The sequence below is a fragment of the Patiria miniata genome, unplaced genomic scaffold, assembly GCF_015706575.1.
Source record: "Patiria miniata isolate m_02_andy unplaced genomic scaffold, ASM1570657v1 HiC_scaffold_13, whole genome shotgun sequence".
Taxonomy (NCBI): Eukaryota; Metazoa; Echinodermata; class Asteroidea; order Valvatida; family Asterinidae; genus Patiria; species Patiria miniata.
The window spans coordinates 17178363-17204978 of NW_024037051.1; the positions used below are offsets into that span (position 1 = coordinate 17178363).

Sequence of the window (26616 nt, forward strand, 5' to 3'; positions counted from 1 at the left end):
GCTCAGGGGGGTTTGAGGGAAAAGAGGGTCCACGGAGGAGCTTGTAGGAAATGAAACTGATTGGTTTACTGCCAGAGGGTACTGGGAGGTGATTGGTTAATCCTAGGCTGGGGATGACTGGAACTTGACGGCCGGCAGCACAGTTAGGCAGATTTGCTTCTCACTGTTGCCTGCTCATAACAGTTAGGCAGATTTTTTAGGTCCTGTTATTTGTATTAAAAGTTAGGCAGACCATGTTATGCCTTAGGAGCCAACAGTTTTAAGCTCTGACAGGAGCTTCTACAAGTCACTTGGTGGTCGGTCGGTCTGTCTGTCTGTCTGCCTGTCCCCGAAAATTGACCAAAAATATTTGACCAAAAATTGATCAAGTGCCATGCCATGGTCATATAATTACTACGAATGTACTCTTGCTGAAAGTTTTTAGAAGACCGGCTTTGTTTTGATCTATGCGCATACGCATCTTTTTTTGCATATGAAGTGAGAAATTCCCAAACCGGGCCAGAGCTTATTGTGCACTCACGCTTGTTTAACCATAGAACAAGGAGTTTACTTTTTAATCTCAAAGAAAATTTCAAGATCAGTTTTGTTTTTACTTTTGTCAGATATATGATAGAACATAAATTGAAGAAAACAATGCAAGACCTTTTGAGGGAGCTTGAAACCAGATTTTTTTTTTTTGAAGGGGGGAAATTTATCTTCATCTTGTTTTACAGCTTGTTGCCATGGTGATTTCTCATGATGCTTACCTGAGGTCTTGGCCGTTGTCGTCCGATGCCACATCGTCTATGTGAACTTGATCACACTCCTCAAGGAGCAATAACAAGTAAAAACAAAGAGAAAGAAAAATATTGCATTAATTATAAACGAATCATGCGTTTACGGACGCAACAAAGGTGCTAGCAAGGAAAGGCGTAGTTTCGTAAGTAGGCCTTTCAGCCTTCCAAGATTTTCAGTCAGAATCTTTCCATCATAAGTCCACTACAATCAGGTTTCCTACCAGGTTTGAAACTTTCGCCGGATGAATCTTAACCTAAACAGATATTTAAAAAATGCAATCCCTGTCAGAACTACTCTGCGTGAATGGGCTGTTAAAAAATTAAGACCTGTATGTTTTTTGTTTTTTGTTTTTGTATTTTTTTTATGTGGCACCCCCTCTCTAAAAAATACCACAGAGACAATTTTACCTATGATCAGTGATAGACACTAATAAGTTTGAAATTTCGAAAACTTGATCAGTATTGATAAAAATAAGTTTGAAATGTTGAATCTAGGGTGTTTAGCTCCCAATTCAAACATCGACAATATGTATTGATGATTTCTGGAAAGCAAATAGTGTGTTTAGGGTAGAAGTATTTTTTGGGTCCAAAATACTAGTTTTGTCCCTAATTTCTACATGAGAAAATGGAGGTTTTTCTTTTAAGCAGAGCCAGGATATAATGGTTTTCAGGGTCCACTCAGAAATTTGGGTTGCAATAACATCTATCTTTTCTTGTAAGAAAGGTTTAACTGCATGCCCACTTAAAACATAACCTTGGATCACTAAACCTCAAGCAAGCAAACTGGGTAGATTTTTTTCTTATTCAGCAAGAGACTGGGACATGGTCTGTGCCCTGACCCTGAGGCCACCAAATCATTTGTTTTCACAGTAAACAGGTTTAGTCTGGTTGGTTTTCTAAAGAAGCATGTGGTGTGGTCAGTATAGGGGTGAGGGGGTGGTTAGGGGAGTGCACGAGACAGTCTGACTATTGAGGTTGTATTGATAGGCCTACACACAAGGTTGATTGTCTGTCCCTAAGGTAGGCCTACAAAAAGGGGAACATTCTTGGGCCATTTGTAAAAGGTGACAAATTCTTGTGAAGTCAGAGACTGCGAAGTAAGAAACAGGTTGAATCGTTCAAATAAAAAAATGTAAAAAAAATGCACCTGGGAGATATTAAGTTCAAAACCTTAGCACTTCACAGAAAGGAAGTCCCATCAATAGCATTATCACCTCTAAACAAAATTTTCTCTGTTGTTGAGATACAAGAATTAATGTTCAAATTCTGAATCATAGCGATAATTTCAAAATCAAAATTCGAAACAAATTATAGCATCTGCCTAGAAACAAAATATATTCCAGTTTATAATCATAAAAATTACCTGAACGAAAATAAACTGTGAAGCTTTTTGGGTGGAATATATATAAAAAAAAAAAGGTGATCACAGAACACTTCCCAAATAAATTTAAAGATGGCTGCCAACTTTCTATTTTTCTCTGCTGTGCAGCCCCGAATTCCACAAAATTTTGATTTTAACTCTTCCATTCCAACTGCAACGCCGGCGACCAAGATTTTTATCAGTACAGTTTTGCTTGCGAATCAAATTGGCATTGGCTGTGATAACAGAAACACATGACAAGGAAAAGCAACACTAAAGTAGGCAGGTTTTCGTAATGGACTGTATATCCCAAACCAGACATTCTAACAATAGGGGAGGGGGAGGAGGGGGGCAAAGATGCGAAAGAAATGATGGCACACTGGTAATTATCGCCTGCAGGATCAAATACTAATCAATCTATGGACATGCCCGCATTTGCTGGCAAAGGGGCACACTAAGAACATTCCTCTAGTTTCTTTTTTTTCCTTTTTTTGTTGGGGGGGGGGGGTTTAAGAACAGAGCTCAGGAAAATGGCAAGCGAGCATTTTTCTATTAGTGAGCAACCACTACAGCTGCTCCCCTCTGGCAACTCATTTTCAAGATCTCCATAAAATATGATGGCAGACTTGAGGACAGGAAAGGAAAAAAAAAATGGTGAAGGAGAGAGCGAGAGATGGATGGATGGAAAATACTATGAACCAACGCCAGACAAAATATAAAATAATAAGGGCCGTTTGGCGAGTGGGGCCCCAGGCTGTTTTTCTTTCATCTAGAAAATGACACGGAGGGACTAGGAACGGGGAAAAATAGGCTTGGCTTTCTGGCAATGTTGCATGGGGTTTGGGCCGGGGAAAGGATCGGGGCTCGGGCCCCGGACCGAGCGGCAGCACTGGAATATGCTCAAGGGGTTCAACCAAATATAGACAGATTGGGAAAGCCCTGCGGCAAACCGAGCCTCGGACAAAAAATTACTTGGGAAGAGAAGACGAAGCTTGGCTCCTCGACAAAAAAAAGGAAAATAAGAGAGAAGCGAGAATGGGAAAGGAAGGGCTTCTTTTGATGAGTTGGCGTAAACAGCCGGCTCCAAATCTCCAAATTATGAGATGCTTTGCGAAGGGGGAAGAGATGGGGATACAACACCGTAAGGATTCTCCCAGGGATGGAAATTTCATTTCGCTGACAGGGCCTAGACAAGAAAAAAAAGTCGCCTCTGTACCGCGGGGAGCTGGCAGCAATTGCCCTAATTCCTGGCTTGCAGCTATCTAGAAAGGGGGCTGGCGGAAAAGAGGTAAGGAAGAGAGACGAAGAATTCTTCTGACAAATGGATGGGATGGCTGTCCGTCCCCCGAACCCGGGGAGAACGCAGACAGACAATCGTGCGCACGTTACACCGAGGAAAACACATTAAGAAAATGAGATCCACCAACAAACGGGGGCAGATCCTCTCCAGTTGCCCCAGCGTAATGAAATGAGGCTAAAGAGACATTCACCTGACTACGACAGTTGCATGGAGAAACACCATTTCAATTATTCCCCATTGTTATCATCAATATTAAAATCTTTTCACTCATTAACCAACCAAATAATAGGAAATACCAAACTAAGGATTATAACAATTTTTTTTTCAAATCATTATCCACCAATTTTTTTTAATCATGAGCAAAATATCAATTTTTATTTTAATCTTTAAACAAATATTTAAAAAACATATTTTGGCTCAATGAGACATGGCCGGACATGAACATTGTATACAATTGCTACTCACACAAGTTGGGTTTTAAAATATTTCGGTTTTTAAGCTTTCAAATCACTCTGTAAAGATTATGTTTGGAATTTTTGGGGGTAAATCTGAAATCAGAAGTTCAGCCTTATATATGCAAGGAGGGACGGTGACCAAATTCCAATGCAACATAAACAGAAACTAAACAAGACCCTGATAACTCGCTTTCCTCTCTCCTCCCGAAAAACAAAACACTGCTTCTTGTCCCGAGCCCGGGCCTCCGAAAAATAAACCATTTTCCAACACAATGAAATTATCCCGGGGCTAAATAATTCCTTGCCTCTTGCTCTAAACACATTAGGTCTTTGCTAACTAGCCGTAATTCATTCCTGGCCAAAAACTGATTTGACTATGGGATGCCCCCAGGCAGGGACAGATCAATCAAGTATGGGTCTCCCCCAAGTCTAAGACATTTTTTTTCTCTGTCTCCTAGCTCCCGTCCTTGCTAGAAATTAGGAAGAGCGAGCCAGGAATTTCCACAAAAATACCCCTTTTTTCTTGCAAGGGTGTTCATTTCTGGTTCTCTTTTTTTCTTGAGGGTGGCTCTGCCAGTACTGCTATTGGCCGGAGCCTAGCAGTACATGCCTGAGGCACGTAGCTGCACTGTGTGGTACCTGCGCCGAGCCAGAGACACCACGTTTTACTTCTTTTTTTCGCTTCTATCCCAGGCTGTTTCCTCTGCGTGATTTGCGATCAATTCTCGACGCGGCCTGTGGGTTAGGTGAACAATTGATTTTTGGCTTCCGTAAAGATATCTTAGATAGTTGTCCATGCGTGGGGTGGCATACTCTCGCTAAAGCGGCCGCCGTAATTTTTTTTTTCCCCCAGCAACAGGGCATTGACCAACAGTTGGAACCGTTTCCAAATTATGAAATTCACTTCACAAGGAGTTAATAAATAATAAATAAATGTGGTGCTTTTTTATAGCACTTTTTACTAACGTTCTCAAAGTGCTTTACAATAATTTCCCCTGTTCATCAGGCCATGAGACCATTTTTCTAAAGCAGCTCGAGATCAGCTCAATCTGGTCTCTACCCTCGCTCGCACAAGCTCACAGGCACCTATTTAAACTCTTGGGTGGAGATTGGCAATTATAGTAAAGTGTCTTGCCTAAGAACACAAGCACAAAGTGTCAAGACTGTTTTTCTCGACCACGTTTCTTAATAGCATATTCATCTGACTTGACTAAAACCATTGCAATTTTTTTTTATTTATTAGAATGATTGATGGTACATTCGCACTTTCCTCTTTTGCATATTTTGTGGTCTTTCTTGATCCTTCTTGTAAATTTTTTTTGACATGTTGCAAATTTATTTCTCAAGAGTGTGATAGAAAAATCATCAAAACATTTCACAAAATATTATAATGGAATGCTTTTGGAATGAGGGATGCCCAAAGGGTGATCAAATTATTGTCTGAAATAATAAATCAACCAATCTTTTCAATTCGAACACCGAGACAACAGGTCTGCAAACAACCAGGTATCGGTTACGCCGGTCCATATATTTTGATTCCCTGAAGATGCTGAACAAAAAAAGTTTTTTCTGTCCGGCACTAAACAAGAAAATGGCCCGTTTCTTGTATAAGCATTGTGCATCACCTATTTTAGTTTTTTTTTCTCTTTTCCTTTCCTATCTCAAGGGAAGATGGCAATTTGCAATCCCCCGTAACTGAGCGTGGCGGTAGCCCCAACGTGCCAGGGTATCTGCCAAAATGCCGTGGGACAAGCGCCCATCTTACTTTACACACGGCCAAATTGATTTTCTGATTCCGCTTTCGTGAGATTCCCGTCTATCTCTCTGGCTGAAAATGCAGCACTTGTCCCGCACGCGGCTTTTCCGTTCGACTCAATTTTTTGTCCCTTCAAATTTCTCACTGTCCTCTCTCCGCTTGGCAATTCTATTAATTTCATATTCCCCAACTGCGATTGACGGATCTGATGCGATTTTTGGCAGATTATAAATTGATCCTAATTTCTATGTAAATATCGCGCGTATCGCATATCGTTCTTTATGACACCGGCCTATAGGACACAACGTTCTTTTCTTGATAGATGGGTTGCATCTTAACCACCTTAATTTTCAAACGGTTTTCTTTCCGGGATGGATTTCACTCTGTTAAACTGACATCCAGCTTTTGTTTCAGAACGATGGTAGATGCTCTTCTGATACAGACGAAGCCGTGTAAACTCGCAATTTTCTCCATGGATACCATAGCACACACAAAAAAAGGCAAGTCAATTTGACCAGCGTTGTATGTACACTACTTATGGAGGTTGAAATCACATTCAGAAGTCAGACATTTTTGGACCATTTAACATATCTGGCCAAACAAAAACAGATGCGTTCAGTCCAATCTTGAACTCAATTTTCACAAAATTTGACACTTTCAAGAATTGGATGTGCTACTTGTTTATTTTGTCTGAGCACTTTTTGTGTCTCATTGAACCATTACCTCTTACTGCATTCTTCAAAGCTACCGGTAAATTTACAAATTCTCGCTGCTTACCTCTAAATCGTTGAAGAAGAGATGCGTATCGGCAAGGTTGAAGATCATTTCTTCCATCCGAAGACCTAACGATACTGACGCTGGAGCGTCCTGCCAAAACAAAAGGCACAAGAGAAGAAAAAAAACCTGTCAAATTTCATTCAACTTGGAAGTTGAACATACTTGCCACCCCTTGGGACAACTCAATAGGCCTTGTTCTTGAGCAGTGAGGGCGCTTTAACGACTGCATTTTGGGCTATAAATAAATGTGAATCTAAGGTTAGGCGCAAAACTTTACACATTGCCAAAGCTCAAAAATTACATTTTTACTTTTTTTCCCCGTTTTTAATTTAAGTAAATTGATTTATCTGCTGGGATAAATGGGATTTTTCTAGTGTTTGTACCCAGAAAATGGCGTCATTAAAGCACCCTCTCTTGTTTGAAATTATGGTCAATTATCATGGAACGTAGACTTATTGCCGAAACTGTAGATGGCGTTGTGTGGTCTACTCCAAGAAGACAAATGATGCTTCATGTTCAGGTACATGTTCTTGCTGCGGTTCACTCATTCCCTACATTTTTTTTTTGAAAATTCCGTCTTTAACCCCACAGTTGGCTCACCTGCTATGAAGATTAATTTTCTGTGACCCTACCACTTTCAGGAGTGTTCTGATAACACTGATAGTAAATACATGTAATAATAGTAGTCTGTAAGTGGTAGGCAGGTGTGTTTAGTCAGGCAAAAACACCTGGAAAAGCAAGGTAGCACTTAAATTACTAGCAAGAACAAAAGTTTGCATAAACTTTCATAGCTACGGTACAAACTACTTCATCAACTTCTTCACTGCATCTAATGAAGAGTTGTAGCGACGAAAGCTTATGCAAACTTTTTTATTCTTGTTAGTAATTTAGGTGCTACCATACTTTTTTTAACACATTACCACCTGTGCTTCATTGTCTTACATTGCATTTATTTACTGAAAAATCAAGTGAGTGCTCGGGCGGTTTTGGGCGCTACAATGAGTAATACTAGGCAGGGCGGTTTTGGGCGCTACAGTAACTAAAAGGTTAATATTAGTCTAGTGATTACAAGTTTGTATGTCCCTGTGATAAGTACATTTACATGTAAAGTTAAGCATTTCAGGGTCTGGCACTATATCACAGGGTCTGTTTTACGGACCAGTTAGTTTCACAGTTTTGAAAATTATTGAAAGTCTTGGTATTGAAAAGGAGTAAACACAAATGGCATTGAGAGTCAAGTGCTGCCTCTATCTATGAAGTCATAGATTTATCCCCCCCCCCCCCCCCACTTCACACACCACTCAACAGGGACATAAAATCTAACTGTGCTTTTTGGGACTTCATCAGAACATTAGGGCCACAGAAGCTGAACGCTCTCCACTCTTAAAGGGGCTACCGCCGGGCCGGATATTTCATCACTTTGGGTCATTTGGTGCTTTATGGCCAGGCCACAAACCACAAATACACCAATCCACAGCAATACCGATGACAGTTTTACACTCGTCCCTTTCCCAATGACATAATATTGCACTGCAGTGCTGGCTGAAGCACTGAGTTGAAGCATAGAGCGCAGACCTTTTGAAGCATAGAGCTACTGTGTTGCTGGTACTAGGACCACAGAACAGGCCTAATTTCATTACATGCTCATTTGGTTGACATGAAAATATATTCACTGAGCAAAAGCAGTTTTCCAACCAAAATGTCACGCAATATTATACAAATATAGCAAGGTTGGGGGGGGGGGGGGAGGGTTTGATAGTCAATATTAGCTCCCCCGCGGTATTGGAATTTTCTGAGGCAAAGGCCAGGGATCTTCATGTAGTTTGTCAACTTCTTATAAAATACCTCATAGGCCTTATCTCAAAATTTTGAGGAGTAGCACATCAGTTATCTCAGCAAAATGTTGCTATATGCATGCCGCCATCTTTTTATGTAGCTAGGCGGTGTTCGCACGTGTGCACTATCCCTGTGCAATAGTTTCACGATCACAATAGTTCCACGAAAGTGCATTGCCGCATGGGTTACCTGTGCGATAGTCAACTATGGCATGCGTATTTACCCTGCGCGTGAATCTTTGATGCGTGCCTAGCAAACTTTTTTGTGCTTAGCCTGCGTCAGCCGAGAACCAGTCAAAGAGCTGTATGCATTGAATGGCATTTTGGCTGGTAACCAACGTCACATAAAGCAGAAAATACTGCTACAGTTTAGCATTTTGCTTGTCCTTAACAGCTCCACGATGTTTGCTGAGGTCAGACAGAACAGGCAAAAAGTTGATAAAAATCGAGAGAAATGTATGCACATAACCAAAAAGTGATTGAATTAAGTCGTATTTACCTCCGTGAAAGAGTGTGAACCTTTTTTTTAAAACTTGCACAAAAAGAAAAGACATAATAATGAATGAGATAATTATATAATTCTCCTGAAATTGAAGTTTGAGTCGCAAAATAAATCAGAAGCTGTTTTGTTAAATTACACCAAATTGAAACTGATTCACCGTAAAAACAAAGGTTCAGTATGAATCTTTTAAAAAAGGAAAACAAACAGGCTTAAAATTTCTGACTGTAAAAATCATCACAAACAATTCTCAACACAACTCAATTAACCTCAATATTCGGTCCCTGTCATTTTATTTTTCCCCTGACAGTTTCCATCCACTCAAATGTTCAGATTGTTTTTTTTCTCCCAAACTAAGAAACTTGTTAAGAAGGGCTTGCACTCTGCTGTCGCAGCATTTGTAAGTTCCAAGCGCTGAGAATCCTGTTCCAATAACTGGATTACGCACCTCAGACTGCTTTTAACACTTTGCCTAATCCATTTAGGGTTCCAGGCCGGAGCGACTCTGATTCAATTTTGCCCCCTTGTCAGAAATGATGTGAAGTTGGCACAATAACATGCAGATGCGAGTCCTGATGTTTCTTGGCCACGCAATTTTTTTTCTTTCTTGAGTCAGTCGGACTTGATCTGGTTTTCAAGCTTGCACGAAGAGCAGTTAAGAAAAAAAAATGTAAGAAACACATTTGATAGTTTGAACTGATTAGGTTGACACATATTTGAAATGTCAAAACACACGCGGTAGACAGCACCGAATGTAGAAAACGTCATTATTTTGTGAAGGGATATCTTCATGCCAAATACCTGAAATCAGTCTTGCCAAAAAGTTGGATTTGCAGGAAAGGTTGATGACACAGTCTTTTAAAGGGGGCGTAGGCATGTGAAGTTTGCATTTGGAAAAATTTACAAAAATTTTAAACAAACAGCACACAAAATGTGCAAATTTATTTTTTGTTTAATGGGTAGGCTCCAAAGGGTGTTCAAATCATAATAAATTTTGATTTTTGAAGATGTCTGCACTAGTATGCAGGAAGTCGTGGGTTCAAGTCCCACCTAAGTACAGTATTTCTCACAATCGCTCGGGACAACACTGAGTTTACAGTGTTCACAAAAATATGTTGGTGAAGGGCAAAACCCAATATTAAATTTACATCATCCGACGCAAATTCCATTTTATGAATAATGTATTTTGATGTAGACTTGCTTGAAATGGCTAGTACTAAGTAGGAGCCTAAACAATTTCTTCTTTATGAAGGGATTGAAGAACTTTAACCACAAAACTAAAACAAAGACACTAAAAAACATGATTTTATAAGAGCTTTAAGGGTTCCAAAATAATATCCGTTAAAAAAGGGCTATTCTTCTTTAAATCAATACAAGTTACGTAAGGTGGGTTAAGAACTTCGGGAAATTGGAGTTAAAAAAGACAGACTGAAAATGTGGCACCAAAAGGCCTGCACTAAAAAGTAAAAACTAATTTCAGAATTTTACCTAAAGGTTGCAGTTTTGTGTTTCTGACTTCACACAATTTCTCAGTCCATTCAGGATAATAAGGGGGATCAAAGTAACAAAGCCCTAACCACATCAACATTTGTGGAATTTAGGGCCCCAGGGCTGGGTGTCAAGTCAGAAAGCTGTCAGAAGCAAAACTGGGAACAGGCCATGTGATTTCAATTTGGCCCAGCCATACACAGCTTGTCTGGGGAGGGTTTATTCACTAGTAAAGTTTGATGTTGGTGTTTTGAGATCAGTGAGTGAGATCACTAGTGCAAAGTGCTACCCAATCATCCAAAACGAAGGCCACATTTTGCTTGCAGAACATGTTGGCTGGATTAGGCAATTTACGCTTAATTCCTTGCAGGCACTGTTTCTTCTTCTTTTTTCCACCCACTTATTGACAGTTCTACAATCTAATCTCTTAATATAGTGAGGACAACTGTTCCGAAGTTTTTGCTCTCCCATACACATTTCTATAACTGCAGGCCTTTTACAAATGAATATCTGAATCTTAAATTGCTTGAAATAGCTTGGTTGTATCAACAATTGCTTGAGAATATTTGTTCACGGCGGAAAGTTATGAATATATTAAAGCGCATATACAATAAGTCTAGTAGATACTTTTTTTTCAGCAGAATCCTGAAAACTACAAAAGATATTTACATACATCATTTCCCATAGGCTTTAGGAAATGAGAATGTGTTAAGGAAATAGTTTCAACAAATGGAATGATTGTAATTACTGACAAATATTTTCTCAGCTTTGTCAATGATCAGACTCAAAGATAATCACTGACCAGGGAAAGAAATGTGATTGTAATTGGGGTGACTTGGGGCCTCAGATGGGTGTTTTGAGGACCCTGGGGTAACTTCTGGCCCAGCTAGGTACAAGTATGGTACTTATGGGGTTTGTGGTTAGACCCCGTACTGACCTAGGGAGGGCCCCATACTGACCCCTAGCATCTGTCAATCATATTGAACCTGTCAAATGGAACCTGGGTTGATATTTTAAAGATACGCTGCACACACTGAAGTTCTACATGTAGGCAATTCCAGCGTTATGAAAGTAAGTGTAATGTCCAGGACACTGAGAGACAATTAACCATGAACTCTAATGATTGATTCAGAGAAATGATCCAAAAACTCCTAGTCTGTAATCTCCTTTGCCATTACCAGATGATGAATGTATAAGATTTGAAAAATACAATAATAATATTCAGGCTTATTCACAGAGCTTTTAAAACTCTGTCACAGACATTACATAACACTGCAATTGCCTGTGTATAAATATTAAAGGCAAAGGATTATTTGCATTTATCCCTAAACAAACGTACCAAATTATTATCAAAAAGCTTACTTGGATTTAGGATACTGGTACAGGTACTAAACACCCTGTGAAATCATTCCGTCTGGCTTGCAGTCATTTAGAAGAAATCAAGAAATGTAGGTGATTTCCAACGATCAGTCAATTGACCAATTTTTGGAATAAAGAATGATATTGACAAAATCGTGTTTCCTGATCAAAAGGTTGTGCATGGTTTTAACTGTTTCCTTGGAAAGTGTAATGTTCTGAAACCGGTTAGGTTTTGAACATTCTTCTTTGGATTTTGAGTGCTGTTATTATTGGAAATGATTGAAATACATGAACATCAAATGATTCTACATGTCTTAGAATGTTCAAACCAATTGAAAATACTCTTAACTTTATCAAGATGTTGAGCAGGTAAAACATCGACCCATATTGACCTGAAGTCCCCCAATCCTAAAAAAAAATCCCCTGAAGATAAAGATTAATTGGAAAATATCATCTAGACATTTAAAGACAAATCTGTAAAGAAAAAGACATCCTAAATACCACTGTCCCTTTAATAAAAGCGAAATTCACCCACATGATCAACCCTTGAAATGGCCTATTAAAATGTGTCACTTGTCAATTTTTTAATAGGTAAATCTATCAAGGTGGATAGTGTGGCCTAATTAAAACATTTATTTTGGGCCAAAGATAATAATAGTTTTCACACTTCAAACATTTTGACAGCTGCGGGGTGATAGGGAACAGGGAAGGGTTTTGAACTTTTGACTTTCATCAAAACGTTGGTTGGCCTAGATCTGCGAAGGAACATATCTAGTTTCTTTTATTCCCCCTTTTTTTCTGCTTCTTGTCTTTTTTCCCATCTCAGAAACAGGGATTTAAAACTCCTGGATAAGGAATTTATATCATTGAACACCCTAGTTTATTTTGCAATTTTTTTTGTATGAAATAACTTTGGCTACCAAGAGTTTGATTGTGACTGTGTAAAAGTCAGGATTTTTGTCCATTGATTGGAAAACCAAATTTGACCACTGCCAGCATTAGGCCTATATTTTGATATTATTTTTCCCAATTGTAAGGAATGCAACATAGTGGAATTTGTCTGATATCACAGACAAAGTAATGTTCTGATTGGTAAAATATTGTATTCAGAACTAATGGAAAAAAAAAACTGATGTTAACATTTCATAGTCAACTTTTCCATTATAATGAATGTAAAATAATAGAATTTTTGTCTGATTTCATAGTTCAGCGTCTCCCAAAAAGTTGTGCAAGCAGATATCCTTTATTTCTCAAAAAGTACTTCACATGAGTATTTAATCTTATATACCTTGTGTATAATCAGCGAAAATGCCACGGAAATCCCTTCATGCAAACCAGCTAGGTCTAACAGATTGTAAAAGGCTATGGATTTTTCACCCATTCCAATGGGACGTACACAGTGATATCAGTGCATCAGATTGTCATGGGCCTTTTCACTCTGATGTAAATTAAGTTAACTATGTAAATCCCATCCCATTGGAATGAGTGAAACCCATAGCCTTTTTTAATCTGTTAGATCTCTGGTTTGCATTAACGGATTTCCATGACATTTTTACTGAATATACACAAAAGTATAATTAACATGCTCCATCAAGATGAAATACTCATGTTAAGTAGTTTTTGAGAAATTAAAGGATATCTGCCTGGCACAACTTTTTTGGGGACACCCTGTATATGTAGTATTACAATCAGAACTAACACAAAAAGATCGATGATAACATTTCACCTCTGAGCTTTCTAATTAAAATATTGGAATTTCTCATCACCAAACAAGCTGAGGTAAACGCATATGCATCTGGCTTAATTAATCCTTACACAATTTAAAAGCCTAAAATGCCCTTTTGTATCAAACAGCCTTTCACTAATGTGCTCTCCTGGACCCAGAAATGCAGCACAATCGCTGCAAATGGCAACTGTCCTGCGACAAATTTGCCTCCTTGCTGGCTCTAGGTCTCGGAGTAACTCATGCAGAGGCATGAGTTGGCGGTGCGTAGGAATGTTTCAATCAGACAAGCTACGTGCTTGGTCAACCTAATGGCATTCTTGTAGAACTCCTTGTGATGGGAGACTTAAAGGCACACAGGACCATTTGCTTTTTGTGCTTTTGTTTCGTTTGAAGCAACAACATTTCTAAAAATCTTAAGAAGGGCGCATAACAAACAACTATAGTTGAAGTTTCGGCTCAGTGGATACTATATACATTTGAGAAATCAGAGACAACGTACTAGGGATGTGCACGGGAACCGGATACCTGGGTACCTGACCACCTGACAATTGAATTAATTGTCAGGTGGTCAGGTACCCGGGTATTCAACTTTTCTACAAATAATGATTGAAATGAAATGACATTTTGTGAAAAAATCGTTACAAAATCAAATTTTGTGGGACACATTGTAAGAAAATTGGAAATTTTGTTGGAAAATTCAAAAAGTCGGATTTCTGATTAAAATCGGAAAAGTTTCATCTCTGAATTAATGTCAGGAACCGGTTCCTGATCATGAAATCGGGTACCCGTAACCAACTTTGCAAATAACTTAGTAACTTCTCAGTCAATGAAAAAAAAATGTTCTGAATGTCAGTGGGAAAATTTTAAAATGAAAAACAGGATACCTGGGAAACCAAAACCAATTTCACATTTTATGATGCTTGCGAAAGTTGCAGTTTTCACCACATAGCTAAAGAGCTCACTGTATACACCGTATCTAGCCATATTGCCGCATCGATGTGGTAGTATTATGCGGACCTTTATGAACAATCTGAACAGTAACTGCTCATGGCTTAGGTTTCTTTAATGGGTACCCGTATTTTTTCAATAGGGTACCCGGTTCCTGTACTACCCGTAAATGTAGGGGTCTTACAACGAACATGTATGCATAATTTCTTGAGGTTTCGTAACTTGATTCCGTTGTTAACACACATAAAAGCTGTGCGGTGACCGCGAGCACATTTCCTTAAACCACCTTCAATGATTGTTTGCTTCTAAATGATACCATTTCAGGTGGAATAATTTGACAGGGTATTTTGGTCCTACCTTCACTTTGAGCAAGGATTTTCTTGTTAAATCAGTTTCCGGGTAATTGCAAATGTTCCTAAATGTGCCTTTAATGATAGGGGGCCCATGCGTGCAAGCCACACCAAATGTTCCAAACAATTTTTGTTTGTGAAGGAATAACATTTGTGAGGGATTTGGTTTTTGTCAACCACAAAAGAAAGGAAGTTTGCTCTGTCAATACAGATAATTCATTCAGTCATGTTCATACATGTACATGTATATGCTCGCACAAATACAGGTATCTTTGAAACAGATACATGCAACCCTTGCCAAACAAAAAGCTTTTCTTTTGAATAGCAATTAGGTGATTAAGTAATTATTGTGTGTAGCAGCTACTGTTCAACTGCGGCATCGTAAAAATAGAGCTGTTTGAACTTAGAGTTACACAATTGAAAAGTTTAGTAACAACCGACTGCTTTCGGAATTAAACAAAATTAAATTGTTCAGTGAAATATTTGTTCAGTCCTTGGTTCAGTTTTTAAAAACTATAAAAACATCCAACAATTGAAAAGTTAAGTCATACGAAAAAATATTTCACTCTTTTTTGGGGGGCTGTTCGAACTGTTTCCATGTTATATTATGACCCCCTTCAAATGCAGGCAAAGACGGACAATGTTCAAAATGTTCCAAAGATATCAACAACATCGTTAGAGGATATTTAGTTTGGATTCTTTTACTCATTGGGTTTCTAGCCAAATTTGTGCCATCCAATTATCGGAATCAGCTGCCATCTACTCATGAATTCACAAATTCCAATATGACCGATGTAATTTGCCTGTAAATGTCCAAGGGAAACAGTGGTACAGTAGAGTACTTTTATATTGAGTACTGATGTACTACATTAGTGCACATGTTTATTTGCTTATGTACAGCTGTACTGAGCTAATGCACATGTATACACATGTATACATATGTATACAGGTGCGCTTTAAATGCAAATGTGTGAGCCTCCGAAACACCTGCTTCACGGCATCAATCAGAGAACACGGCAATATGAAGGGACAGGGACAAAATGCCGTGATTTATCTGGCCCATAAATGGCCAATATAGGCCACTTGTCTTTCAATTAAGTGTTCTACTTTCTTATTTTTTTCCCCCATCACTGGTCTTTGGCACAGAATTTTCTACACTTGGCAATCGGTGAACTTTACAAGACTCAAACCATTATGCTTGAACCTTTCCACTTCACTTTTGACCCGGTTTACGGGAATTCCCTGGAGCTCTGATTGTGCTGTGGTCTTGTGGGGGAAAGTCTTTTGGGATCCCCCCATACTACTGGCAAGGTCGGTCATGAGTGCAAAGGCTTTTCAAAGTAATGGAAAATGATTACTTCCACTTCAATTAGCAATTATGATATGGAATTGGATGGGATGAACCTTGGAATTGGCTTAACTTTGATGATGCCACTAAAGCAAGTCTTAAAGAAAAACTGAAGTAACTGGGTAGTCTTGGGGGGGACAAATAGAAATTCTCAGACACACAATGGCACTGGGGGAAAGTCCAGGATCCGGGTCTGATACAGAGATTTCATACTAGCATCCAGGTCTGATACAGAGATTTTGTACTAGCAAGAATCCAAGATGGCTTCTACATGGGTACGGCACTCTACACGGGTAAAATCCAACGCTGGTCAGGACCAGGGTTGAGAGGCACTACCCGGGTAGAAATACACAAATCTACACTCGACCCATGTACACACTGTTGTAAGTGTGAACGGTACGACTTTACCCGTGTTCGTTGGGACTCAGTTCCGCTCATGGTGAACCTGTGTTGAATTCAACACGGGTAGGCAAGACAATAGTGTGAAAAGGTCTCAAGACTAGTGTTCAATCATCAAATTTTATTCTTGCCTCTGCTTCAAAATTATAGGGACTGGGAAATTACTGAAACAAAAAAGGAAAGAACGATGAACAAAGGGAGAAAGCAAAACCATGTACTCAATTTGTCCCTGCAATAAAACTCATAAAGTTTGAGTTATGTTATTATTGGGATTCAAATAAGAGAAATTATCAATCTTTGGATCGACGCTGAATAGCACCAGACAGTTGCCGGCACTTCTATGGAACTTTAATGATGGTCATCGACACCAATAAACCGAATGCAACAAAATACCACAAACATTTATTCAAGCTCCCCCAAAATGACACCTTTTCTCTATAAAATATAATATAAAAGTATATATACACTCCCTGCCCACACTAGAACTACAATAAATATTAAACATATGGTCTGCAGTGCAGTAACCAGATGGGGAACGCAACAATAATATAAACACTTTTCCAGACGCCATCTCACACAACTTGATGTGGTCTGGTGTCTGTACTCCATAGCAACTCTTGAGTGAGCATCACATACACAATAGTGGTAGCTATGGGAGGAGAGCCATGCTTATTGGTTGGCCATATTTTCCTTTGACGCTTTTCACAGCTGTGCATGTTCATTCAACATTGTACAATGGCTAAATATCCCCTGGGACGTTGTACAGTCAGTACAGTCCACACCTATTGGTGAAGGGACAACAAAAAAATTCTAATGGGGGCAGTGAAAGATTTGCTCTCCCTCTGGACAAACTGGTAAACATGACTTTCATTACAAATATTTTCAATCATTTGGAAAAATCCATCGAACTAGTTTTTTTTTAACTAAAAGTAAATTCCTTGAAACCCACACTCAAGAATTCTATAACGTTTCAATGAAGAAGTGCAATGCAGTGAACAATTTGTGATTTCTTAATGTTATTAAAAGACTAATTTGTTGGTAAAATTCGAAAAGCAGGGGTAAGGGAATTCAGTCTAAAAGAAAGTCAAAAAGAAAGTTTACCGAAATTGATGATATTTTTATCTTAAAAAGCAATCAAATTTCAAACACCAATGAAGAATATCTGAAAAGAGCTTCTTCTTCCACTCATCTCCAAAAAAAAAGAAAGAATTACTGGACCTCGGGCGATTCACAATGCAGTGTGCCACCAAGAGTGTGCCACCATGAGATGTGGGCACATTTTTCCCATGTTGGGCATAATGAGAACCCCGCCCCCCTTTTTTTCAATATGGCTGCCACGCCCCTAAAAGGGTGTGGTCGCGATGGCTCCACATCTGGAATTGTTTTTCTCACGAATGTCAATGTCTGTGGAAAGTTCCATTTCTCTATGAATGTGGGAACAATATTTCCAGGGTGGGCATAATGAAAACCCCGCCCCCCCTTTATTTCCTTATATGGTTGCCACGCCCCTAAAAGGGTGTGTTCGAGATGGCTCCACATCTGGAATTTGTTTTCTCATGAATGTCAATGTTTGTGGAAAGTTCCATTTCTCTCTGAGTGTGGGAAAAATATTTCCAGGGTGGGCATAATGAAAACCCCGCCCCCTTTTTTTTCCTATATGGTTGCCACGCCCCTAAAAGGGTGTATTCGAGATGGCTCCACATCTGGAATTTTTTTCTCATGAATATAAACGTCTGTGGGACGTTTTATTCGTTCATGAAATATGGGCACAATGTTTTCCAAAGTGGGCATAATATTACCCCCCCCCCTTTTCTTTTAATGGCTGCCACGCCCCTAAAAAGGTATTTTTGTGGTGGCTCCGAATCTGGAAAACACTAATAATCTATATAATTATGTCTTTGTGAAGTTTCCTGCTTTTGTAACAAGTGGGAAAAACCATTTTTACTGCGGGCATGACAAGTCCCGCCCCCTTTTTTTTAAATGGATGCCACGCCCCTAAAAGGGTAAATTTGCGATGGCTCCACATCTAAAACATTTTCTCGCATGAATATAAACATCTGTGCCAAGTTTCACGCTTTTATGCAAAAGTGCACAATTCATCGATATTTTGTCACATATCCGCTGGACTATTAAAGGGAATATACAACATTTGCTTTTGCTGTAATTTTCAGAAATGGATGGATTTGGGGGTTAGTATTTTATAGCAAATATTGTTCGAACACTGACTTGTTCGAAGTTTTGTGTTTGTAGATGCTGGAAAAACCAAGAAAAACAGTCATGTTCTTGTAGTCTGGTTCCCTGACTTCACTTAAATTGAAATGGAGCAATTTATAGACGTCAGGGAATTGTAAGGTCAGGGAACCATTCTAGAAGGTTTGCTCCCCTTCATAGATGTGTAATCAATTGCAAAACAAAATTCAAACTAACTAAATATTGTAAATTTGAAAAAAAAAAACCATTTTGTTTTCAACGCTGGTCGGCTTACCAGCGTTGGAAATTGTTACAAAAATACCACTTTTCTTGAAAATGTCAGCACACCAGGTGCTATGATTTTACAGGATGCTTTAGACTGTCATTCACTAACAGTCCAGTAAGGTATTTCATATGTATTTGGTAGTTTTGTTTTTTGATGTTCGCAAATGTTGGTCTACACAATGGGCCAGATTCAGCCCATACATTGGCATTACATTACAGGGTAAACCTATACGATAGCACTGCCCAACTCACAATCAACAGTCGGTCGGGGAGTCAGCCCGTCAGTCAGTCAGATAGGTACAGAGAGGACTCTAGGTTGGCCCTCTGGGACCAGCAAAAATAATTGCCCGAGGAGTTAAGAGTAATAATAAAACGTAGAACTGTAAGTCGTAGCTTCACAAGTACAGCAACTAACACTTTCCCCTCCGTATCTCCGCAACTCATAAATATGACAAGACTGCCCGACTGCGCGGTGTAGCCGATGAATAATTGATAAATGCTTCGTCATGGAGACTGGGTCACCTCTGATTTGATTTTACAGCCTCGCAAATGATGTATGCATTCCTGAACCTTCTCATTTGTGGTAGGTTATTAAAGGGTTATGCATAACCGAGATTCGTCTATACATGTATGTTTCTTTTGACCTTTGTTTACACTTTCATTGTGATTTGCTAATCTAAATGTGACCTTTGCACCTTTGACCTGAAGTTCAATCATTTGTATCTAGGAAGTCTGCTGGTGAAGGGTATGGGGCACATTTCTTTACCATGTTTAAGCCCGGACTATGAACCATCTTCTGCCTAATGCTAAAGTTCATCAACATATCTGCTGTTATACATTTTAAGTAATTTTATGTCTTTATAAAATGTGCACAATAGAAATGAAACAGTAAATAAATGTACTTGTATGTCCAACCACATACAAGTATATGAAGTCAAAATGCCGACATAGGTCCGACACCTCATACGTCCGAAATTTTGGACTTATGAGGTGTCAGACCTATGAGGCATAAATCCACCTCATAGGTCCGACGCCTCATAAGTCCGACGCCTCATGAGTCCGAAATTTCGGACTTATGAGGCGTCGGACCTATGAGGTATCGGACACCAAAATGCCTAAAAATAAATAATTACGGGCAATTCCAATTCTCTACGTATGTCGGACCACCTGATGTACAAGGTCGTTAAGGTGGTGGTACCTTAGTTTGGTCTGTAATTGTTTTCTACTCATTATATGTCACATATTAGAAATGTGTCACATTCACTTTCCCAACAGCAGCTTGTTAAAGTGTTGGACATTTTTTTAAAATGACACAGTGATTATTAAAAATTTTCATTCATTTCTTAGGATCTATCAGAATACGAGCAAGGCTGGTTCAAGCTTAAAACTTGTCTTGTGGGATGTTGAATACATACATGTAATCCAAGGAGCCAGCAACTTATTAAGTACTGATAATATGAAGTATTGGGGTAGCAAATCATCTTTATCACCCCAAAAAATTTCATGACACCTTTAATGTGTAACCACTGAGGCTACAAGATTCTGACCCTGGAAAATAGAAGTGAAACTAATGAATAATGAAAGTGTAATATTGTCACCATCAGGAGAGTATGTGTCACAGTTTTAAATTGTATAAATAGGTCAGGAAAACTACATGTAGGCCCTATACATTTTCTAAGATGTGTGAGGGAGAAATAATGTTGAATATTTCTTCTATACCATTGCTTTCTTGGTGGAAAAATGAATGTTTTAAGACTGTTGACTATCAAGAGATATTAGAATTCGACAAATCATCAGTATGACCAAAAGGCTTATTCTTCGATTCTATTTGGCAGTGCTGGATTTAGCAACCAATATAACCATTATCATCGCTATTTTTGCGTGGTAAAGTATCTCATTCAAAACAAAGCTAAAAATTGCCTAGCTTGAGAAATTCTGTCAAAATGCATTTGCGTCTCTGCGGACTACACAACAGTTTTCCTTATATGAGAAACTTCCTCTTGTCATCTATAAAACCCCATGAATACTTCCTCCCCCCCCCCTCCAAAAAAAAGGCCACACAAATAGAAAAAATGCTTCATACAAATAGAAAAAAATGCTTCACCCAAATAAAATTTCTAGGACAACCCTCCCGCCAAGCTTTCCAAATCGTTCAAGTCTCGATCTGACCCAGTTCTGGCTAGGAAACAGACAGTCTTGACTTGAGAGACTTCACCACGTGATGGGACCCAAGCTACCAACTGTCCCGAGCCCACACGCTACGACCCTCACGGTACTCTGCGGAGAACCGGTGGGGGAGACATCACCATAACAGTTGCGCTTCGCATGTGACCTACGTTTGCAACCAGTGCAACCCTCCATGTGTCAAGCAAATAAAGCCTGATCATGAAGGTCTCAAACAGTCTGATTCAGCAGTTGTGACCAGCTCCGAAAAGAAAAATTAGTTTGTAGTCAGACCTACTTATCGGTAATATCTTTTTTAAAACATCTTGAACACTAGAAATCTAGCAGTCAAAATGTTGTTTGCCCACAAAAATGTACTTGTGGCGTTGACTACTGAGCAATTTAAAAGGACTATACAACATTTGCTTTTCCTGTAATTTTCAGAAATGGATGGATCTGGGGGGTCGGTATTTTATAGCAAATATTGTTACACTGACTTATTTGAAGTTTTGGGTTCATAGATGCTGGAAAAACAATCATGTTCTTGGAGTCTGGTTCCCTGACCCCACTTAAGATGAAACAGAGCTATTTGTAGATGAAGGTTAGGAAACCAGTCTAGCTGGCTTGTAACCGTTCATACATGTAGGTGTGTAATCGATTGCAAACAAATGGGAGCAGTATTTGGGGGAAAAAAACCCAGTTTTTGCAACGCTGGTCGGCCAAATTTTTACCCCTCCAATAAAAATGACCGTGCTACGCCACTGCGTAATCGGTATACAGCAAAAAATGTACACTCAAAATATATCGAGTAATCTATTGAAACAAAACCAAAACGTCTTATCATATGGGATCCCGTAACATTTATACCTCATTGCAATAATAAAGCTGAATTCAAAGTTTTTATTAAACTTCCTCCAGGCTTACTGATATTTTAACTGCATAGTTTTACTATAAAAGTTTAACCTAACATTGGAAAGACTCTCTCTTTTTAGAAAATTTAATAGTACCACTAGTCTAGATTGACTTTACTTTTTCAATTAACTTCTGTTTAAACATGTAGGCAATGACAGATTTGCTTGCAGATCTTTGAAAGTGTAACATATCTCGGTATTTCTTGTGATGAATTTTATGTTGACAAAAATGAAAAGTGCATTTGGCAAAGTATGAGGATTGGTAAGTTTAAGTCAGAAAAAAATCTGGATTGACTTTACTGTCACAGTTGTTGACATGCATGCCAGTCCAATTGTGCTTGTAGGTTATCACATTCGACACATGTATGTTGTCACTGAGAACTGGGAAGAATGTTATTCATTACAGAGAGTTTCTCATGTTATGTACACTTGATATCATGCCCAACAGGATTTTCCTTTTTTTTTTTTTTTTTACAAAAACTTGATCGCACTTAATTTGCTATCGATATCTAACAACATCCCACACATAGTTCAGATAGAAAAAAGGGAGAAAGCTACTCCATCCAGAGTTGTCAAAAAAAAATGGGTTGTGAAATCCAAGTAAAGTATCCTGCTGTTGGAGTCCGGGACAGAGCTAGAGACGTAAGAGTTGCGGTCTAAAGTTTGTGGGCATCTATTGTGGAGATTCAGGGTGTACTGTTACAAGCCCAAGATATGTTAGGGGATAGAAAAGAGGAAAGCCCCTTCTCCGTTTTCAATGGGACCGGTTTTCGTTTTCACAACACTGACAAGTCAACACCACAAGTGCTTTGACGCTGGCCCATGACATAAGGGCAGTGAACTCTAAAGTCATCTTAAAGAGACAGTTGTATAGAGAGACTGGTTGCCTTTTTTTCGTTTTGTTGATAAACCTAGCCAGAAGCAGCACAGAGTGATAGGGATTTTTACATGTGTTACTGCAATTAGGGAATGAAGGTTTGTTTTAATGTTAAATGTCACCGATCCCTTAACAATTTAACTGATTTTCAGATATTTGTGCTGGACACAGAAAGCCAACCTAGTGTCTTCGTTGTACCGTACCTTAATGACTGACTGACTGACTGACCTGTGGTGTTGTGGAGGGGGGGGGTGGGTTTGCAAAATGGCAGATTGCAACGGGATAGAGAGTTTAAAACTTAAGCAAAATCGGGACGCTGATAGAAGCAAAACCGGGAAGCTGAAAATGGATTGAACGGGTTGAAAATTCAAAATTATCATACTGAAGAGAGGTTCAGCCTAACTGCTTTTGAACATTTCCCACATTGGATAAATTTCAGGACTTTTTTCCCTGACGCAAACCCCGACCTGAACGAAACCTTTCTTATTACTGCACTACTTGGGATAGAATTCACACAGTTACAAGATTGTAATGTCGCCTATTTCAGCCACAGTTGAAAGCTAGAAATTCATTCTACGCTCTGAAAACTTACAAGAAGCATAGTAAAATTGGGTCACGAAACTGTCACAGATTTAGATTCCGGCTTTGAAACTAAATATGTCAGAAGTACGCAACTTAACCACTCCCTTCAAACCGGGAAATGGTTCGCTATCAATTCCATGAAAGATAATACGGAATGGTTTTGATGTTCAATCAAGTCAGAAAACTTGTTTTCAGGAATCAGAAGGGATTTATTTGTCTATTTATTGAGTTCACTAGAAGGTTTTCTGTCCAGGATTTCCCGATATCATTACCCTGGCTTGAAACGGAGAAGTCACAAAAAAGATTGAATTCCAAGCGTTACAAGACTCTCTGTACATGTTTTAATGGTGTTAAAAGAACGGAGACAATGAGCAAATCAGCTGATCCAAGGCAAGGTTGCATGACTGATTACTCATATTAAAAACAGGCTACATTTTACTCGAGAAATAAACAGGCACAGTCAATGTGCAAGCAATAATTGCAGATTTACTTGTTGATCGGGAACACATTGGGAACGAAAATCTGATCAAGTAAAAAACAGAACATTGGCTGTGCACAAAATTACACAAATAATATTGGCTGTGCCACAACAGGTCACTGATTAGTGAGACTATATACAGGCTCATGACTGGTTAGGTTTATTAGGCTTGGGTGATATTTTGGTAATACCGTATAGTAATGACATTTTCTTTACCGAAGCAATACCGAATGCTGTAGTTTAAATCTGGGAATACTGAAAAACTTGGTATGGAATTTCAATACTGCAGCAGTCTCTCTGAAATGTGGTTATAGACGAGTGCAAAAGCCTTTATAAGACAAAAAGAAACAACTTGGTTAGCTCTGCACTATAGGTAATTGTTTCAAGTCCTTGCGGTCACTGTATCTAGATAAGACAAAAACTGTGGCGCTGGACTTACAACCGATACTTTTGGTTATCCACCGACGCCTGTGAAGTTCTGCTGGCACCAACTCTTTGTATTTTTTTTATAGAACCATGTGTCTTATTTTATTTTGGAACATAATAGTCCGCCCAGAAAAGTACCCGGCAATACTGAAAACCGCAGAAGCTTTTGTGACGATATATCACAGACTCTGAAAATCCAGCACTTCACAAGCTGTTTTTTCAAGAATTTGATTAACTGAACTAGATCTTTTGTTGACTTGAGAGCCAGAATTTGCAAACTGTAATCAAGGGATCATACTTTGACTTATCAGAGGCAACTTTTTTTTCAACATTGTGCTGATTTTATTTTAAAATGTAGTCCTATAAAAAAAACCTCTTTTAAGAATTTCAGTCACTGAATCACATCTTACGAGTAATCTTAAGCCAACATTTTGCAAACATATAATATTGGAGATCATGGTTTGACTTAGCACTATCAGTCGCAACATTTTTTTTCCTGATTTGAGTTTACAATACATTTAAAAAAAAACTCTTTTAAGAGTGTAATCTGGGATTATGGTTTAGGTTAACTAGCAGTAACATCTTGCTTATTTGATTTTAAAATGTATTCACAAACTCTAAAGCTTTGAGAATTTGAATCACATCTAGCGCCAGAATTGTTGCCAACGTGAAATTGGTAGTAAGATCATATACACCAACAGTCTGCTGGTTTGACGTTTAAAATGTATGCGCAAACTATTTTAAGAATTGGACTTAAAGGGAATATACATCATTTGCTTTTGCTGTAATTTTCAGAAATGGATGGAATCGGGGGGTTGGAAATATATAGCAAATAAAGTTACAATTATTTTTTGAGGTTTTGGGTTCGAAAATGCTATAAAAACCAAGAAAAACAATAATGTTCATGTAGTCTGGTTCCCTGACTCCATTTAAAAAGAAACAGAGCAGTTTACATATATTGGGGAATTGTAAGGTCAGGGAACCAGTCTAGCTGGCTTGTACCCGTTCATAGGTGTGTAATCGATTGCAAACAAGTGCGATGGTCAACTGGGGTCAGTATTTGAAAAAAAGCCAGTTTTTTTCCAATGCTGATCGGCCGATCAGCGTTGGAAATTCATACTAAAATACCACTTTTCTTGAAAATGACAGTATACCAGAGGCCATGATTTTACAGGATGCTTTAGGCTGTCATTCACTAACAGTCCAGCAAGGTATTTCAAAATGATTTGGTAGTTTTATTTTTTTTATGTTTGCAAATGTTGTATTTTCCCTTTAACGAATCCTATCTTAAATGATTATATGAGAATTTCAAACCAGCATTTTTTCCCACTTTAATCTTGAGGATCATAGTTTGTCTTATCAGCGGCAACATTCTGGAGTGCCATGAGATTCTCAACCTTGGCATACCTTTGTCACAGATAAGACAGCCAGGTCCTGTGTGTGTGTCCCCACTGCGGCTGAGGTCAGGCCCAAACGACCCGGGGACAAAGACAAACATGGTGACAGAGGGAGAGACCGACAAAAAGAAACAACCCCAGGGGTAGGTGAGGGTTGAAGTGTGGAGAGCTGGAGACGTGCTGATTATCATCAATGCAGTGATATGCCCGAGGTGATCGGGCAACCTTGGTGAATTTTTCATCGAGGCCCATTTTTGTTAGATATACAGCTTTGATCTATAAATTTCTTGAATTTAACGGTAACCCCCTTTTGGGTTTCAAGCCCTGTGCTAGCGTAACAGTGCCCTCTTCATCCACATAGGCTTTTTAATAGGTTTTGAAAATCAAATGACAGGTTTTAAAGGATTCCAAGTGCCAAAATATAGGCATTTGTGTGCTTCTAGGATGCGGAACTTAAGAATTTCTCTATCCTGTTTTTGGAAATGCTTAACTTGCCATACAAATTTAGTACATGCATTATGTGAATCTGAAATTAAATTTTAATTAAAGCAAGTCCGACAATCCTGGCATTTTGATCTATGTTTTATCACTTAAAAAACAAACACAAATTTAAATGTATGTTAATTTTTGTGTGAATTCTGGCAAAGAAAAACCCTTCTATACAAAAAAAAAATGCTTTGGATGTTGTAATTTTTTTACTGCTTCATGCACATCCTAAGAAATCTTGCACTGTTACTTTGATGAAGTTAACCAGAAATCAGTCGTTGAATATTTACATTCTGGAGAAAAAAAAAAGCCAGCATGACCGATTTCTTGCCAAGAAAAAAAAAAGTCAGGTGAGGAGGCTTGGCTATCAATCTAATTCCGCTTCCTCTCGGATTGCTGTATGACTTATGTGTGCAGCAGGAAGGCTTGTTTCCAGCATTAGGGT

The 26616-nt window shown here is 38.7% G+C and overlaps 1 pseudogene; it reads right to left on the bottom strand.

The window, feature by feature from the left end:
- The window catches only part of LOC119721434, a 74844-nt pseudogene that overhangs the window by 13190 nt on the left and 35038 nt on the right, over positions 1-26616 (bottom strand).